Source organism: Oryctolagus cuniculus, chromosome 21, assembly GCF_964237555.1.
Source record: "Oryctolagus cuniculus chromosome 21, mOryCun1.1, whole genome shotgun sequence".
NCBI classification, from domain to species: domain Eukaryota; kingdom Metazoa; phylum Chordata; class Mammalia; order Lagomorpha; family Leporidae; genus Oryctolagus; species Oryctolagus cuniculus.
In genome coordinates, this window is record NC_091452.1 from 16,883,972 (window position 1) to 16,902,859 (window position 18,888).

Here is an 18,888-nt window from a genome sequence, read left to right on the forward strand (position 1 = left end):
ATCTATAAAATTCAGAAGTTCTGTGCACCAAAAAGATACTGTTAATAGAGTAAAAAGGCAGATCACATAATGAAAGAAAATGTTTACAAATAATTTATGTGATGAGGGAACAATAATAAAAAATATAAAGAATTCCTACAGCTCAACTGCACAAATCAACCCAATTTTCAAACTGGGTTAAAAAGTCCACATTGCATATCAAAGTGCCTAGCCAGCTCCAGCTTCCTGGAAATGCAGACACTGGGAGGCAGCAAGTGATGGTTCAATTGACTGAGTTCCTGCCATACCAGTGGGAGGTGTGAACCAAGGCCAACCCAGGCAGTTGTGGGCATCTACAGTAAATCAGCTGATGGAAACTGTGTGCCTGTTTGTCTATTTCTCTCACTCTCTGCCTGTTGAACAAAAAAATAATCTTTAAATGGGCCAACAACTTGCACAGACACTTTGCCAATATGAAAATATGCTCAACACCACTTAATCACTAGGGAAATGCAAATCAAAACCACAATGAGCTATCACTTCATACCCATTAGGATGGCGATTTAAAAAAAAACACAAGGGGCAGACTTTTAGCCTGGTGGTTAAGATGCCTACATCCCACACTGGGAGTACCTGGGTTCAATTCCCAGCTCCAGGGGCCAGCACTATGGTGTAGCAGGTAAAGCTGCCGCCTGCAGCACCAGCATCCCATGAGTGCTGGTTTGAGTCCCGGCTGTTCCACTTCTGATCCAGCTCCCTGCTAATGTGCCTGGGAAAGCAGTGGAGGATGGCCCAAGTTCTTTGGCCCTGCACTCACTAAGAAAACCCAGAGGAAGCTTCTGGCTCCTGTCTTCAGACCTGCCCAGTTCTGGCCACTGTAGTTATTTGGGAGTGAACCAGCAGATGAAAGACCTTTCTCTCTGTCTCTCCCTCTAACTCTGACTTTCAAAAAAATAAATAAATCTTTAAAAAAAAAATTCCTGGCTCCAGCTTCTAATTCCAGCTTTTTGCAACTGCAGACCCTGGCAACAGTGGTGATGGCTCAAATAATTAGATTCCTGCCATCCCCACAGGAAACCTGGATTGAGTTTCTGGCTCTTAGCTTCAGCCACTGAGGGGCCACTGTGGAAACTTGGGGAATGAACTGATGGATGGGAGTGTCTTGTGAGTCTATCTTTCTCTCTCTCTGTGCTGCTCAAATAATTTTTAAAATTATTTTTAAGAAAGAAAATAATTAATGTTGGCAAGGATGTGGAGAAGCTGGATCCCTTATATACTGTTGTGGGAATGTAAAACAAAGTACAGCCACAATGGAAAATGGTATGCTGGTTCCTCAAAAAATTAAACACAGCTTTACGATATGATCCAGTGATCTTACTTCTGGATATATATTCAAAAGAATTGAAAACAGGAGCCAGCGTTGTGGCACAGTGTGTTAAGCTGATGCTGTATCAGAGTCTGGGGTCAAATCCCAGCTACCCACTGCTGATCCAGCTCCCTGCCAATGAGCCTGGGAAGACAGTGGAAGATGGCCTAAGTGCAAGCAAGGGTTTAACATGTACAGAGCTTCAATTTAGGAAGATAAGAGAGTTCTGGAAATGGATGATAGTGCTGGCTGCACAACACAGTGAATGCACTTAATGCACAGGATTATATAATTAAAATAGTTAAAATGGTAAATTTTATGTTCTGTAAAACGTACAATGTAGAAGATGAATTACATAGGGTTATACACACACAAAATATATATTATCTATATATGTGTTTTTGTGCATACATTTCTAGAAAGAGAAACTGAGGGGCAGGCATCTGGTATAGCAGTTAAACACTGCTTGGGACACCTGCAGCCCGTATCAGAGTGCCTGGGTCTGAATCTAAGATTCGCTTCCATTCCAGCTTTCTGCTAAAGCAGATGCTGGTAGGCAGCAGGTGGTGGTTCAAGCACTTGGGTCCCTGTCATCCACATGAGATGCTCAGACTGAATTCCTGATCCCCTGCTTTGGCCTGGCCCAGCACCAACTGTTGCAGGCATCCTGGGATTGAACCACAGGATAGAAGATCTGTCCCTCTTGCTTTCAAATAAAATGAAAAATAAAAATTATATGGAAATAAGATGATACTTCTAGAGAAACTAGTTATAAGCTTTCTTGGACAGAAGTACTAGAAGGTCAGGAATGACCATGACATACCAAAACCCAGGGAGGACTGAAAATAGCGGTCTACTACAAACCCACTGAAAGCTAATCTATATTAAATGGCATGAAAAGCTGTTTAAAATATATTAAAATAGGGGCCTGTGTTTAATATAGTAAAAAGGTATGAAAGTATACCCCCATCAGAGTGCCAGTTGGAGTCCTGGCTGTTGTAGTTCTGATCCAGCTTCTTGCTGATGCACCTGGGAAAGCAGGGGGATGGCCCAAGTGCTTGGGTCCTTGCCACTCATGTGGGAGACCCAAATGGAGTTCCTGGCTCCTAGTTTTGGCCTTTAGGGAGTGAACCAGTTGATGAAAGCATTCTCTGTCACTCTTTTTGAATAAATAAATATTTTTAAAAATAAGATAAAAAGTTATTTAACAAAATGCTATTCTCTCTCACACACACACACACATACACACACACACACAAAGAGCACATATTTATCAGGAACAGTCTCACAACTGACATTAGAGAGCACTGAGGAAAGAAGGGACTATTCAGTAAATGACCTGGGACAAGTGGATTCCCAACCACAGATAAAGAGCTTAATTCTTGATGGACTGAGAAAAAGCATTAACCCTAACTCCAATCTATTCCAATCTAGAGGACAATAAATACGACTCCCTGTAAGACCTCAAGCTAGAGAAGACTCTGAGTACACAAAAGCACTCTCAAAAGGCTGACTGAGTTGCCACTTAGGATGGAGGTCCTTCTTTCTGCCAAGTGTCATCTGGATATTTATAACAGCATTCATGGGCCATACAAAGTTATCAACTTATTAATTAGCCTGCTATTGATTTACTGAATTTCAAATCCTGCCTGCAACTGCCTTGAGAGGCACAGGCAAAATGGTTTTTCAGGCCTTCTCGGACCTGCAGGACTCCATGTCTCCCATGCCTGCCTTAGGTGGATACACTCTAGGAAAATTCTTACACATGAACACCAGGAATATGTACAATATTTACAGCAGATCTCTTGCTCCAAGATGGAAACCTAAACAGTCATCACTAAAGGGACAGATGAGTAACTGATGGCCTACTCACAGGATGGAACATTATACAGCATTGGAAATGAGGGCAACAATTGGAACAAATCTTGGAAATATTGATTGGAAAAAGCAAATTATAAAAGACAAGATATATCATCTTTATAATACTCTACCTTATACGATAAAACATTGTGTTGCACAGCAAAACATAAAAATGGAATAAATGTGTAATAAACTGCTAGGATAGGCAAGAAGACAGCAATGAGCCCAAGTGTGAGAACAAACAACAGCAAGTTCATGTAGAAAGGGACCTAGATATCTTTAAAGCAACCTAACACCTGCAAATCAAAAGTCCTATCTGAGGCCGGGGCCGCGGCTCACTAGGCTAATCCTCTGCCTTGCGGCGCCGGCACACCAGGTTCTAGTCCCGGTTGGGGCGCCGGATTCTGTCCCGGTTGCCCCTCTTCCAGGCCAGCTCTCTGCTGTGGCCAGGGAGTGCAGTGGAGGATGGCCCAAGTGCTTGGGCCCTGCACCCCATGGAAGACCAGGAGAAGCACCTGGCTCCTGCCTTCGGATCAGCACTGTGCGCCGGCCGTGGCGGCCATTGGAGGGTGAACCAACGGCAAAGGAAGACCTTTCTCTCTCTCTCTCTCTCTCACTGTCCACTCTGCCTGTCAAAAAAAAAAAAAAAAAAAAAAAAAAAAAAAAAAAGTCCTATCTGATACCATTCCAGGGAAGGTCCTGTAACTGGTTACCTTACTCCTATAATTCTCAGTAAGGGGTGGGAGAGGACAATTGGCAGGAACGAAATTGCTTCATGCCCATAAAAACCCCAATCTCTGCACAGATGGTCTTCTGCTGAGCAGCCGGCCTGCTCGGCCAGGTGTAACCCTCAGTAAACGTCACCGGCTTGCATGCCACTGATTGCTACATCTCACCTATATTCTTTCTGTGGGAGACAAGGGCCAACTACTGCAGCCTCACCAGCAATAATACTTTTTTTTTAAAAGGCAAGAGAATGGTAAACACAAAATTCAGGACAGCGGTTACCTGGGGAGGGAGGCAGAGGCAGGAGGAGGGATCAGGGAAGACAAAGGCAGAATACTGGTAATCCTGCAGCTCAGAGCTCATGGGTATTTACTATGGTGCATAACTTACACATACATAACTTATGTACACACAACATATACAAAAACACAGAGGTCGGCGCTGCGGTGTACTGGGTAAGGCTGCCGCCTGCAGTGCTGGCATCCCATATAGGCACCAGTTCGAGACCCAGTTGCTCCACTTCTGATCCAGCTCTCTGGTATGGCCTGGGAAAGCAGTGGAAGATGGCCCAAGTCCTTGGGCCCCTGCACCCACGTGGGAGACCCAGAAAAAGCTCCTGGATCCTGGCTTCGGATAGGCATAGCTCCAGCCATTGGCAGCCATATGGGGAGTGAACCAGTGAATGGAAGACCTCTCTCTCTCTCTCTCTCTCTCTCTCTCTCTCTCACACACACACACACACACACTGCACTTCATGTAACTGCCTTTCAAGTAAATAAATATATCTTTAAAAAAAAAGTAAATGAAAACATAGTATGAACCTGTTCCTACCTTTGTGTATAAACAGATAAGGGTAATATGAAATTGTTGCCATGAATTTTCTAGCTATATTAAATAATTATGGGGCAGGTATTTAGCCTAGCAGTTAAAGTGCCACATGCCATATCCAGGTGTCTGGGATTCAATACGTACCTCTGGCTCCTGACTCTGCTATGGAATAGGTACATAGCTAGTTTAGGTCTACTGAGCTGGAAGTACCTACAAACTACCAGCTCTAAGTAATTCTAGCCTCCTACTTGTCAATCAAAACACCTGCTTTGGGATACATCTGCTCATCCAGTATCTAAGCTCATCCATGAAAAAATGGAATATTTAACTCCACCTGGAACTGACTGAGAAGCCATTAATTCGTGCCTGGAGAGGCACTAATCTGACCTCATAAAGGAGACCATTAACTTGGAAGGGCTCTCTCTTTCTTCCATATTATGTGTCTATCTCTGCCTCTCAAATTAATTAATTGAAAAAGTAACTGCACATTAATGCTAAAAAAAACTAAGTATTCGCTGATGGAACAACTGTCAGAACACTGAGGAATCCAACATAATTTTTTTAATGTTTATTTTCATCTACTTGAAAGCAAGAGCAGAGAGAGAGAGAGAGATCTTCTATTTGTTGGTTCATTCTCTAAATGCCCACAATAGTCAGGGCTGGGCCAGGCCAAAGCTGGGAGCCCAGGACTTCATCCAGCTGTCCCACATGCGTGGCACAGGCTCTAGCACTTGAGCCATCATTTGCCACCTCCCAGGGTGCACCAGCAGGAAGCTGGATTAGAAATGCAATATCTAGGACTTGAACTGGCACTCTGATATGGCGTGCAGGTATCCCAAGTAGCGGTTTGACCCGCTGTACAACACACTGGTAAGCACTAATTTAATGAAATCATCAAATCTGGTGAAAACAGTTGTATCTGAACGTGCAGGCATCCAAAAGGTAAGTCTCCCCCAACATCCACTGTCACTGGGGCACTGATCAGCTATCTCCTTATCCCCATTCATCCTTTTTTAATAGAAAACTTTTATTTAATGAATATAAATTTCAGAAGTGCAACTTCTGGATTCATAGCTGTTCTTCCCACCATAACTACCCTCCCACCCGCAAACCATCCCATTGCCTACTCCCTCTCCCATCCTTCATTAAGATTCATTTTTAATTATCTTTATATACAAAAGATCAACTCTAAACTGAGTAAAGATTTCAACAGTTTGCACCCACACAGACACACAAAGTATAAAGTACTGTTTGAAGACTAGTGTTACCGTTAATTCTCATAGTACAACTCGTTAAGGACAGAGGTCCAAGATGGGGAGTAAGTGCACAGTTGACTCCTGTTGTTGCCCAATCCATCCTCATGACAACAACTGACAACAAATCATGGACACTAAGAGGTCACAACTCGCTTGCCTTCAGGGCCAGTTAAATAATATAAAGGAGTGATGCACAGATTCAGTATATATCAACAGAAACTGGTGGGGACTGAGGCAAGTTGTGAGTTAACAGATTCAAATATTAAGACACTCTCGACCAAAGTCAGTCCTTCTAATAACTAGATAACTGACTGGGGCACACACTCTATTCAATGGCCCATTCTGGTATCTCCTCTTGAAGATGTCTTAATTACCTCTGCTGGCATTTGACACCAAGTCTCTAGCAACAGTATAAATTCCTGGAACAGAGAGGATCGGGCTTACTCTATGTTAGTTACTACAGAACAGCCTGAAAAGGCACAAAGTCATTCACTAACCATAAAGATCCCATTCTGGGGATGAGTGCAGGTTACGTCACAGCCTGGGATGCCTGCATCCCACATCTGAGGGCCTGCTTGAGTCCTGGCTACTTTGCTTCCAACTCAGCTTCCTGCTAATGCACCTGGGAAGGTGATGGCTCAGGTACTTGAGTCCCTGTCACCCCTGTGGGAGACCCAGATGAAGTTTCTGGCTCCTGGCTTCAGCCTGGCCCAGCCCTGGCTGTTGTAGGCATTTGGGAAGTGAACCAGTGGACGGATGATCTCCCCGCCCCGTCCCCCTACCCACCGCCATGCTCTTTCTCCTTCTCCATCACCCTGCCCATCAAATAAATAAATCTTTTTTAAATCTCCTGTTTAACCAAGTGAGCTGTGTGGTCAGAGAGTACAAGCAGTATGTAACTGACGTAACAGTATAGACAAGCAGCATATAACTGATAAAAACAGAACCTAAAATATAGAACTGGAGATCAAGCAATGACAGTTCCAACTGATCTTCCTCATTTGCTAGAACTTTAAATCTGACACATCCCTAAAGAGGTGGGGGACAAATTTATTCTTCCTGCTAACTAATGTCTGCTCACAACTGAAACCTGAGCTGTAATGAGCTGCCTTCTGTATAATCATCTAAAGACCCTCTCACGAAAAGAAAAGAAAAAAAAAAAAAAAAGGCAGCAAAAATAGACAATTAAAAAAGAGAAATACAGGCTGATCAAGCACTTATCTGTTTTTCTTAAAGATACACAGATCATAGTACACATGAACAGAAATCTAGGTCATAAACATTTACATTCCTTTGGAAAGCCATAGAAGATGGCCTCTGCACCCACGTAGAAGGCCCAGATGGAGTTACAGGCTCCCGGCTTTCACCAGCTGTTGCAGAGATCAATTGATCTCTCTCTCTGTACTCTGCCTTTCAAATAAATAATCTTTTTTTTTTTAAAGATTTATTTTAGGGCCGGTGCCGTGGCCCTAAAATAATCTTCCGCCTGCGGCGCCGGCATCCTATATGGGCACTGAGTTCTAGTCCTGGTTGCTCCTCTTCCAGTTCAGCTCTCTGCTGTGGCCCGGGAGGGCAGTGGAGGATGGCCCAAGTGCTTGGGCCCTGCACCCGCATGGGAGACCAGGAAGAAGCACCTGGCTCCTGGTTTCGGATCGGCACAGCGCTGGCTGTTAGCAGTCATTTGGGGGGTGAACCAACGAAAGGAAGATCTTTGTCTCTCTCTCTGTCTACATAAAAAAAGAAAAGAAAAAAAAATAAATAAAAGCTTTCTAAAAAAAATCCAGTCTGTGTCTTTAAAAAAAAAAGATTTATTTTATTTATTTGAAAGTTACAGACAGAGGTAGAGACAGAGAGAAAGGTCTTCCATCCGTTGGTTCACTCCTCAGCTGGCTGCAACGGCCAGAGCTGCGCCGATCCAAAGCCAGGAGTTTCTTCGGGGTCTCCCACGTGGGTGCAGGGGCCCAAGGATTTGGGCCATCTTTTACTGCTTTCCCAGGCCATAGCAGAGAGCTGGATCAGAAGAGGGACAGCTGGGACTCGAACATATGGGATGCCAGTGCTGCAGGCCAGGGCTTTAACCTGCTACGCCACAGCGCCGGCCCCCAAATAATCTTTAAAAGAGAGAAAGAGAGAGACATTATGCCAAGTGAAAGACCAGATACAAAAGGCTACATACAATATGATTCCACACATATCAATGAGGCAAATCCATGGAGACCAAAAGTATAGTGTATGCCAGGGGCTGGGGAAAGGGGGAGCAAATGATAATATGTACAGAGTTTCTCTGAGGGATGAAGAAACTGTTCTAAAATCAGTTGTTTGGGGCCAGGGCCATAGTGTAGCGGGTAAAGTCGCCATCTACAGTGCCAGCTTCCATATGGGCACAGGCTGGAGACCTGGCCGGCTGCTCCACTTCCAATCCAGCTCTCTGTTATGGCCCGAGAAACCAGTGGAAGACAGCCAAAGTGCTTGGGCCCCTGCACCTGCATGGGAGACCTGGAAGAGGCTCCTGGCTCCTGGCTTCGGATTGGCGCAGCTCCGGCCATTGTGGCCATCTGGGGAGTGAACCAGTGGATGGAAGACTCATTCTCTCTCCTCTCTCTCTCTGCTTCTCTGTAAATCTGCCTTTTAAATAAATAAATCTTTTAAAAAAATCCTTTGTGGTGATGGTTACATAGCTCCATAAATACACCCCAAACCACTACATCGTACATTTTAAAAGACTGAATGGGGGGTGGGGGTGGGAGGCTGGTGCTGTGGCAGCAGGTTAAAGCCCTAGCCTGCAGTGCTGGCATCCCATATGGGCACCGGTTCAAGTCCCGGCTGCTCCTCTTCCAATCCAGCTCTCTGTTATGGCCTGGGAAAGCAGTACAAGATGGCCCAAGTGCCATCTTGGGGCCCTGTACCCGTGTGGCATGGGAGACCTGGAGGAAGCTCCTGACTCCTGATCAGCTCAGCTCTGGCCACTGAGGTCATTTGGGGAGTGAACCAGAGGAATGGAAGACCTCTCTCTCTCTCTCTCTGGCTCTACCTCTCTTTGTAACTGTCTTTCAAATAAATAAAATAATTCTTAAAAAAAAAAAAAAAAAAGACTGAATTGGGGGAAGATGCTTGTTTAACCTACTGCTTGAACCCAGTGATGCCTGCGTCCCACATCAGTGTACCTGGGGTTCAACACCTGGCTCTAGCTCCTGACTCCAGCTTCCTACTAATGCAGACTCTGGTAGGCAGTAGATGATGGCTCAAGTAATTGGGTTCCTGCTACCCACAGGGATGTCCCAGACTGAGTCTGCGTCTCCCAGATTCACCCTGGCCAACCCTAGCTGTTGCAAGCATTTGAGGAGCGAAGCAGTTATGTAGGAGTTCTCTCTCAAATTGAAAAAATAATAATACATGACTTGATTGGACAGCATATGAATTATATCTCAAGAAGCTATTTATGTAATATAAACATTAAGATGAAAAATAGAATGTAATGCTTAGTTTTAGAATACAGTGAACAAATGATAACTAGCCTTTGCAAGAGAAGCAGAACTTCAGCTATGGTCAATTGCCATTAATGGCCCTAATCCCTCAACCCTCCCAGAACCTACTCCTTAGCAGTGTTATTTTGCAGTTCCTCCCACAAAAGGAGTAAAATTTTGTCAGTTCCTTCTACTTGGTTTCAACCATATGACTTGCTTTGGCCAAAAGGGAGAAATAGAAATGGCCGTGTGTCAGCTCTGCACCTGAACCTCGTAAGAAGCCTTGCAGGTTTCTACTCACCCTCTTGTGCCCCTGCCGTTACTCAAGAATAGTTTCTCTGGGGTGCCCAGTGCCCATCCAGTCAAGGACTCAGTGAACACACACAAGACAGAACCACCCACAGGACTTACAGACCTGAAGCAGGAAGCAGAGTTGCACCAACCAATCTGTCAGTCGGTGAGAGTAGCTGACTGTTATCTTAAGCCACTGAGTTTTGGGATAATTTTTCACATAGTGTTATTACGGCAATGTTAACTGTCAGTAACCAATTCTTCTACAGTACTCTGAAGAGGTCCCATAAGTTAATGGTGGGTATCAAGGTAAGCCCAACCTAACACCCTGAAGAATAACAGTTTCATTTATTCAGCACAAGATTGTGATCTATATACCTCAAATGATATCTGACACTTGTCCTCTTTAAGTTCTTAAACTGAGAGCTGACAGTAATTTAAGATACCATATACTTGTCCATCTTGCTAAATATAATTTTGCTCTCTTTGGATTATTTTTAAAAATCAAATATGTAATAATATTCATTTTAATAAACTACATACTAGCACTAAGGATAAACACATGAACAAAATATATTCCATGTTCTCAAAACTTTACAAGATGAAAAGGCAACAATTCAAAGAAGGATAGTGTTCTAAGGGAACACAGAAGGGTCATTCCAGAACAAAGATTTAAAGGAATACAGATAGCAATGAAAAGGCAGTAATTTTTTTAAATGTATTTCTTAAATGCATATATACAACACATATACAAAGGGTCTTCAAAAAGTTTATGGAAAAGGCATAGTATGGAAAAATTTGTGCATGGATTTCAAGAATTTCTGCACCAAAATGAACTTATGTTAACTCCATTTCCATAAACTTTTTGAAATGCCCTGTATAGTATTCATTCAAAGGAAATCAACAGAACATACTGACTTATTTACGAAGAATCAAAAATGACTCCAAGGTCTCTAGCCGTGAAGACCAACCAGATGTCCATAAAGCTACTGGGACAGGCCAAGACCGCCCTGTCATGAAACACTGTCTCACAATCAACTCGGTATATTTGAACTGAAATCAAAGCTGGATTTCCACAGATCTCTAGGCCACTTTTACCTACACAAGGACTCTGGCTTAGTTATCTATTTTCTGTTAGCTAGCTCTATTTTTCCGCTTGGTCTCACTACTTCAAGCTTACACTGATGCTTGGCTCTCTAACCTTCACCTCTGTGTAAGTTTTCACCATTGCACAGCATGCAAAGGTTCAAAAACAACAACAAACTCCTAATCTCCAGACATCCGGTTTTTGTCTATTTCAGATGACAAGTTCTACTGTACCTATTGAATAATTTTTTTTAAAGATTTATTTATTTGAAAGTCAGAGTTACACAGAGAGAGAAAGAGAGGCAGAGAGAGAGAGAGGTCTTCCATCTGCTGGTTCACTCCCCAGTTGGCCACAATGGCCCAAGCTGCACCAATCAGAAGCAAGGAGCCAAGAGCTCCTTCCAGGTCTCCCACGTGGGTGCAGGGGCCCAAGGACTTGGGCCATCTTCTACTGCTTGCCCAGGCCATAGCAGAGAGCTGAATCAGAAGTGGAGCAGCCGGGACTCGAACCAGCACCCATATGGGATGCCAGCACTGCAGGTAGCAGCTTTACCTGCTATGCCACAGTGCCGGCCCCTATTAAATCGTAAACTAGTCAAACATCAGGCCAAGAAACTTTTAAATTGCCCTTTTTTTTTTTTTTTTTTTTTTTTTTTTTTGACAGGCAGAGTGGACAGTGAGAGAGAGAGACAGAGAGAGAAAGGTCTTCCTTTTGCCGTTGGTTCACCCTCCAATGGCCGCCGCTGCAGCCGGCGCACCGCGCTGATCCTGGCAGGAGCCAGGACCCAGGTGCTTTTCCTGGTCTCCCATGGGGTGCAGGGCCCAAGCACCTGGGCCATCCTCCACTGCACTCCCTGGCCATAGCAGAGAGCTGGCCTGGAAGAGGGGCAACCGGGACAGAATCCGGCGCCCCAACCGGGACTAGAACCCGGTGTGCCGGCGCCGCAAGGTGGAGGATTAGCCTATTGAGCCACGGCGCCGGCTTAAATTGCCCTTTTGAACAATAATTACTGAAAAGGAGACAAGAAACAAGTTAAAAGAGAAAAACTTAGAAACAGGAAAAAGATGATGGCAAAATAAGTTTCTATTTCAAAAAATAATTTAGCTTTTTAAACAAAAGCTTAGATACACAGAACATGAATTTCTGAAATAGTGGCCAAAGAAAAAGTGAGTAAATCGCTCAGAAGCTGGTTTCCACATAACTTCCAGTTCCTCCTACCCCAAAGGAAGTTTCCTGCAAACAGCTCCACCCCTCTGAGCACATTATTAAAAATTTTTCCCTAAAATTACTTCGCTGGGGCAGGTGCTGTGGTGTAGTAGGCTAAGCCTCTGCCTGCAGCAATGGCATCCCATATGGTCACCAGTTCTAGTCCTGGCTGCTCCTCTTCCAATCCAGCTATGGCCCAGGAAAGCAGTAGAAGATGGCCCTAGTGCTCTGGCCCCTGCACCATGTGGGAGACCTGGAAGAAGCTCCTGGCTTCAAAATGGCCCAGCTCCGGCTGCCGCAGCCATTTGGGGAGTGAACCAGTGGATGGAAAACTTGTCTGTCACACTCTGTCTATAACTCAACCTCTTAAATAAATAAATAAAATCTGAAAAATAATTGCTTTGCTAATTCCAAAGAAAAGTCGTGTTTCCCTGATTTAGAAAAGTATTATATGCCACCCATTTAACAAATGCCTATTGGAAGGATAAAATATAAATAAATAGATAGCAGTCAGTCAGATTAAGAGACCATACATAGGGGCTGGTGTTGTGACTAGAGGGTTAGGCCGTCACTTGCTGTTCTCACATCTATTTCTGAGTGCTGGTCCTGGTTGCTCTGTTTCTGACCCAGCATTCAGGCTAATGTGCCTGGGCAATGGGAAGACAGTCCAAGTGCCTGGATCCCTGCAACCCACGTGGGAGACCTGGATGGAGTTCTTGGCCGTTTGTGGAGTGAACCAGCTGATGAAAGATCTCAATCAATCACTCTCTCCCCTTCCCCTCCCTCTCTTTCAAGTAAGCCTTTTTTTTTTTTTTTTTAAGAGACCGGAGATAAATGAAGATGACTGTGATCCCAGGTATTCAGTTGCTTTCTCTATGCACTGTCAGGACATTAGAAATAAGGCAAATCTGGCCATAACACTTGAACCAAATTAACAGTAATAATTTCATTTCTGTATTTTCTTCAAAGAGCAGTGAGATGTTAGGTAAATCTTTGCTACTTTGTGTGTCCTGGCATTCTATTGGTGGGAATACAGTCTATTCTAAAATCCAGTACCCAGCAAACATCATCTCTAAAATATCCATTGTTTAAAAAAAAAGATGAAGCTCCTTGTACCATCAAATTAATGGCTTTGATTCTACCCTTACACAGTACACAATCAAGGCTGGAATAAATACAGCTACATTAAATACATTCAACATGGGCCAGCCTTGTGGCGTAAAGCTGCCTCTTGCAGTGCTGGCATCCCAAATGGCACCAGCTCAAGTCCCGGCTGCTCCACTTCCAATCACAGCTCTCTGTTAATGGCCTGGGAAAGCAGTGAGGATGGCCCCTGCACTCATGTGGGAGACCCAGAAGAAGCTCCTGGCTTTGGTCTGGCCCAGCTCCAGCCATCATGGCCATTTAGGGAGTGAACCAGCAAATGGAAGATCCATCTCTCTCTCTCTCTTTCAAACAAACAAACAAAAAAATAAATAAATAAAAATTCAACACTAGCTTAGACTACCCTAAATCTGCCTGCATGACAGGAATAGATAGAGCTGTAGGTATCAGAGTATTTCTTTGCGGCCAGACGCCCTATAACAAGGAGTCAGCAGACTTGGGACAAGAGCTTGATAGGAAAACAGCGCAGTCTTATCTATGGTACGATCTACACCCTGACACCATCCTAGCCCCCCCCCCCCCCCCGCTGCCATTGCTGGAAGCCAGGTGGCCACATGGCCCAACCACCAGTGTCTGCCCCACCCCCATCCTAATGCGATTCCCTGCTCCTACTTCCCTGCCCGCCCCCACCCCTCGAAGTTTTAAAATGTTCCTGAACATGTGTGTGTGGGTGTGTGTGGGTGTGTGTCTCTCTCTTTCTCTCCTGATCTCTGTCTCTCTCTCTTATGCTCTCCTTTTCCCTCTTTTTCCTTCTTCACCCCTTCCCTCCAGTCTGTCGGGTTTCCCCCAATAAACTCTTTCCCTTACTCTGGTGTTTGGTGTGCTTTGTGGCGGCCTTTCAGTGCTCATCAGTTGAAGAGTCACTTTAAACAAAAGAGGAAACAGTAGTAATCCAGCCTGGCTAAAGTAACAAGTATATTAAAGGAAATACAGGAAAGCAGGGTTACAAGGCCAGACTGTTTTGAAATTCACACTGAAGAGGCTAGGTTTTATACTCAGACAATAAGAAACCCCTGTAAGACCCATATACAATACAATCTGAGCTAGAGACACATCACATATTCCCCATTAACTTTCCATCACAACTCCCAAACTGAAATCCTTAATGTAAAACAAGGTACTACTCTCTCAACTACAGTCCCTGCCTTCAAATGTACCATTCCTAAGAAACAAAAACCCCTTTAGGACCCTGCTGTCTATATGCCACCCTCTTTCCTTTGTCTTGCCCATCCACCTTCTCAGACAAATGGCCAGAACCCAAATGATGCCTTCACTTCATTACCCGTCCCTAACTTGCCCTCCCTACTCTGATCTTTGTGAGCGCACTTTCAGTAATGACTTCCTTTACAAACTCCACAGCTTGTTTCTACTTCATTGTCTCTGATCTGGCAGTTGTCACACTCCTCCTGCCCCTAAAGCTTCTCTGGTGCCTTTTGCTTTCCTGCGCACTGCACCTCCCTATTTACCCGCCTCGGATGGGGCTTCTGGACTCCTCTCCCTCCCATTTCTCAACTGTGCGTTTCCCAAACCTCAGTTTGTGGTTTCCATTCTTTTCACTCCTTCTCGGTTAATTAACCTACCTCTAATCTTCAACTAACTCTAAATCAGCCATTTCTAAAGATGTCTGCACGAATCAATGGCAAAGGTAAGAGAATTTGTTCTTTACAACTAATCTTTTACTTTTAACAGCAGTATTTTTATAAGCAGTTTTGAGAAATGAGTGTAAATTTCTACAAGTTTATAAAGTCAAAGCATAGAGAAGTTTAAAAGTATAAGCTGTATGGCAAAGCCTACAGATGTCACCAAGTTTGGAGGGTCAAGTTAGACAGCTCTAGGCAAAAATTAAGACAAATAACAGAACAAAATCAGGCACTATACTTAGGCCAAATAACCAGGTTGGAGAAACAATGAACAAAACTCTGCTACACATATCCTATTTAGGTCAAAAGTGACGCCCAGGCTTGAGGCCCTGGGATGAAGGGAAGTGGGTGTGCCTGTGAGACTTGGTGTGGAATAAGGAAACAGATAACAAACTGCTAATAAACCCTCCTCAGGGCTTTGAAAGGGTGAGAAACTTTCCCGTGCATTCCAAAGAAAACCAGAGAAAAACAAGGACTGACTACCCCACTGCCTTTTCTTCATTTGCATAGATTACTAAGGAAACTGTCTTCAAAAGATCAAAATAAAATGACTCCATGAAAAAGTACAGCTTCATCCAATTAATAATTTAAAATTTAAAAAATTAATTTTAAGAGACATGGGGGGCAGCACATGCAGCCATATGCTGGTTCACTTTCCAAATGCTCACAAAGGTGGGTGGCAGGGACCCAACTATTTAAGCCATCACCTGCTCTGCCTCCCAGTGTGCACATTAGCAGAAAGCAGGAATCTATAACAGAGCCAGGATTCAAACCCAAGCACTCCTGTATGGGAAACGGGCATCCCACTGGCATCGTCACAGCTAGGTCAACTGCCTGCACCTCTTGTTTTGTGCAATGTAGTGATGAAGCATGAAATTTGTTACTAAAAAGTGACCAGACCTTATGATACATTTCAAAAATCAATGACAATTTGCAAACTATTCTGTTTTTAACACCGCATTATTCAACATTCTCAACAGAATGAGCATCTTGAAGCCTAAACGCTGATTAAATTCTAAAACAAGAAATCAATTCTATAGTGAGAAACTATATCTGGAACAAATAACGTAGAAAACAAGTATTTTGCCTTTATCTGGCATTTAGCAATTCACAAAGCATTTCTGCATATATTACCTCACTGGAAACTGACAGCAGCTCTGTAGAGCAGGATGAGCATAATCATTGAACAAACAACACGGGAACTAAGACATGGCCTAGGCACAGTTAATCAGAGGAAAAGCACCCTCAAACTAGAGATTTCCTGACCCAAAGAAATCAGAACAGAATTAGGTGCTCATATCTCAGGATTTCAAACGGAAACTTAATGAGAAGTGAATACTGTTTGATCACTTATATTCAACATCATTCACAAACATGTAAAACCACTAGGACCAGTCTTTACAAGATCACTTTTTTGTTGTTTGTTTTCTGTTGTTTTTAAATCCTTTACTGGTTCACTGGAACTCCAAAATAGAGACTATTAAGCTTTCCTACCAGCTTAGGGTAAATTCTACAAACCCAGATGGGATATCCTACAAGGGCTCTATCAGGCTAATGCATACTCACTGGTCTACCACTTTAAAAATATCTACAAACGTAACTTTTTCATAGGGGCTTAATCTAGCAACTAAATGGGACTGTTTCATTTTAAACTGCAGCCCTAATGGAACCTATTAATGGGCCCTAATGAGTCCTATAAATGAAATCTGAGAAGTGACACTTTACTGCGTTCATTCACCTGGAGGCCCTCTAGCCACCTAAGAGGCTGAAATTCCTGAAGAGAAGCACTCTGCCTCTACAACTACTTGAGGATTAGAAAATACGCCACAGATACTCAATGATACAAACATTTCATATGCTATATGTACAACACATAAAGTCAGCATTTTTTTAATTCTTAAAAAGAAATCATTAAACTCCAGAAACATCAAAAATAGATAACAGAATTTTAAGAATCAAGTTATACTAATGGCTTTGTTACCAAGGATGGCAATCACAAAAAGAGGCAACTAAAACAGCACATGAATACATCCTCTCTTCTTAGGACATCCCTAGATTTTCATTTGGTGAACAGGTAGTGACGAAAACAAGGCTATCTATTAATGTTGAAATGAAATACAGTTATACAGAACTGCGTACCATCTCACCATTCAATGGTGCTGATCACACAGAAATCTACTCTGAGAAATACATGAGCATCAGGCAGCTAAAACCATACTACTTGATAATTACAGGCTGATGTGCTTACAAACTCTTCAGCTTTTTTTTCTCCCTAAAAGTTTTATAACGAACACTGAGGAAAATGATTTAAACACAAATTCCTGGGTTAGCTCTGACTAATTTTAGTTTAAGTCACACATCACCCAAACAATATGATCATGGCACTTTCACTACAGGCAAAACATGTTTTTAAAACAAGCAAATCTTGTCAGGCCTATGATGCTAGACACACGTTTTCAACCAGTTTCTCTCTGAAAAGCTTCCATAAGCTACAATCAGATACAACCACATCAGATAAAACACACAACAGTAACCCTAAAGAACTGGCTTCCATTAGAGTTCTGTACTCATTTCTATTCCCAGGTTTAGAGTTTAGAACTTTTTGCAAATACCTGGCATGCTAACGCCCATTACCACAATACATCACCTCAATATAATGCGGCCTAAGATCAGATCTTAAAACAGACAGTGTGACGCATTCTCACTCATTTGTTCAATAAAAATTTACCACCCAACCACAGTCTCAGTGGTACACTGAAGAGTGTACCAAATAGAAAAGGTCTCACCTATCTTGTTTACTGTCTGTCATCACTCAGACATAAAACAAGACCCAACTACAAGAGTCAGTGCTATGCTGCAGTGGGCTAAACAAGCCACATGGGTGCCAGTTCCAGTCGTGGCTGTTCTACTTCTAATCCAGCTCCCCGTCAATGAGTCCAGAAAAGCAGTGGAACATGGCCCAAGTGCTTGGGCCCCTGCACCCACATGGGAGACCTGGATGAAGCCCCTGGCTCCTGGCTTTGGCCTGGCCCAACCCTGGTTGTTGTAGCCATCTGGGGAGTGAACCAGCAGATGGAAGACCTCTCTCCCTCTGCCTCTGTCTCTCTCTAACTCTTCCAAATAAATAAATGAATCTTTTTTAAAATATAAAAATAGGGGCCGGCACTGTGGCATAGCGGGTTAAGCTGCCATCTGCAGTGTCAACATCCCATAGGGGCACTGGTTCGAGACCCAGCTGCTCCACTTCCCATCCAGCTCTCTGCTATGGTCTGGGAAAGCAGAAGAAGATGGCCCAAGTCCTTGGGCCCTGTACCCGCGTGGGAGACCCGGAAGAAGCTCCTGGCTCCCAGCTTCAGATTGGCACAGCTCTGGCCATAGTGGCCATCTGGGAGGTGAATCAGCAGATAGAAGACCTTTCTTTCTCTCTCTCTCTCAGCCTCTCCTCTCTGTGTGTAACTGTGACTTTCAAGTAAAATAAATAAATCTTTAAAATATATATAAAAAAATAAAAGACTCAACCATGAAGAACTGTACACTAAGGAATTTGGAGTTCATTCTAAGTGTGACTAAAAGCCACTGGTAGAATTTTAAGCAAGAGAATTGCCATGATGTGATGCAGGCTGATAGAATACCACTGTGGAGACAGGCCCTTGTGTGGGGAATGAAGGAACCCAGTGAGCAGGCTGTTACAGGAACTCAGAGAGAGGCTGCCTCACAGTAACAACCACAGAACCAGAAACAGACAGATTCAACATCAGAATCTCAGCACCAATACTGACTCAAGTTCTCTCACCATCTACCTGTGTATTCTCTTTGAGCCTCAGTTTCCTTACTTTGCAATGTTTGTAAAATCCCAGTACACAGGAAACTCACGCAAATTACGATAACACCTTGGTAATGAAACTATTGGTTTTTGTTTTTTAAGATTTATTTGAAAGGTAGAGTAGCAGACAGTGGAAGACAAAAGATCTTCCATCCGCTGGTTCACTCCCCTAAACAGCTGCAACAGTTGTGGCTGCGC

At 43.5% G+C, this 18,888-nt stretch overlaps 1 protein-coding gene across 2 annotated transcripts in view; it reads right to left on the bottom strand.

The window, feature by feature from the left end:
• SPPL3 (signal peptide peptidase like 3) overlaps positions 1–18,888 on the bottom strand; it is a 132,409-nt gene that overhangs the window by 109,937 nt on the left and 3,584 nt on the right. The window lies entirely within an intron of this gene.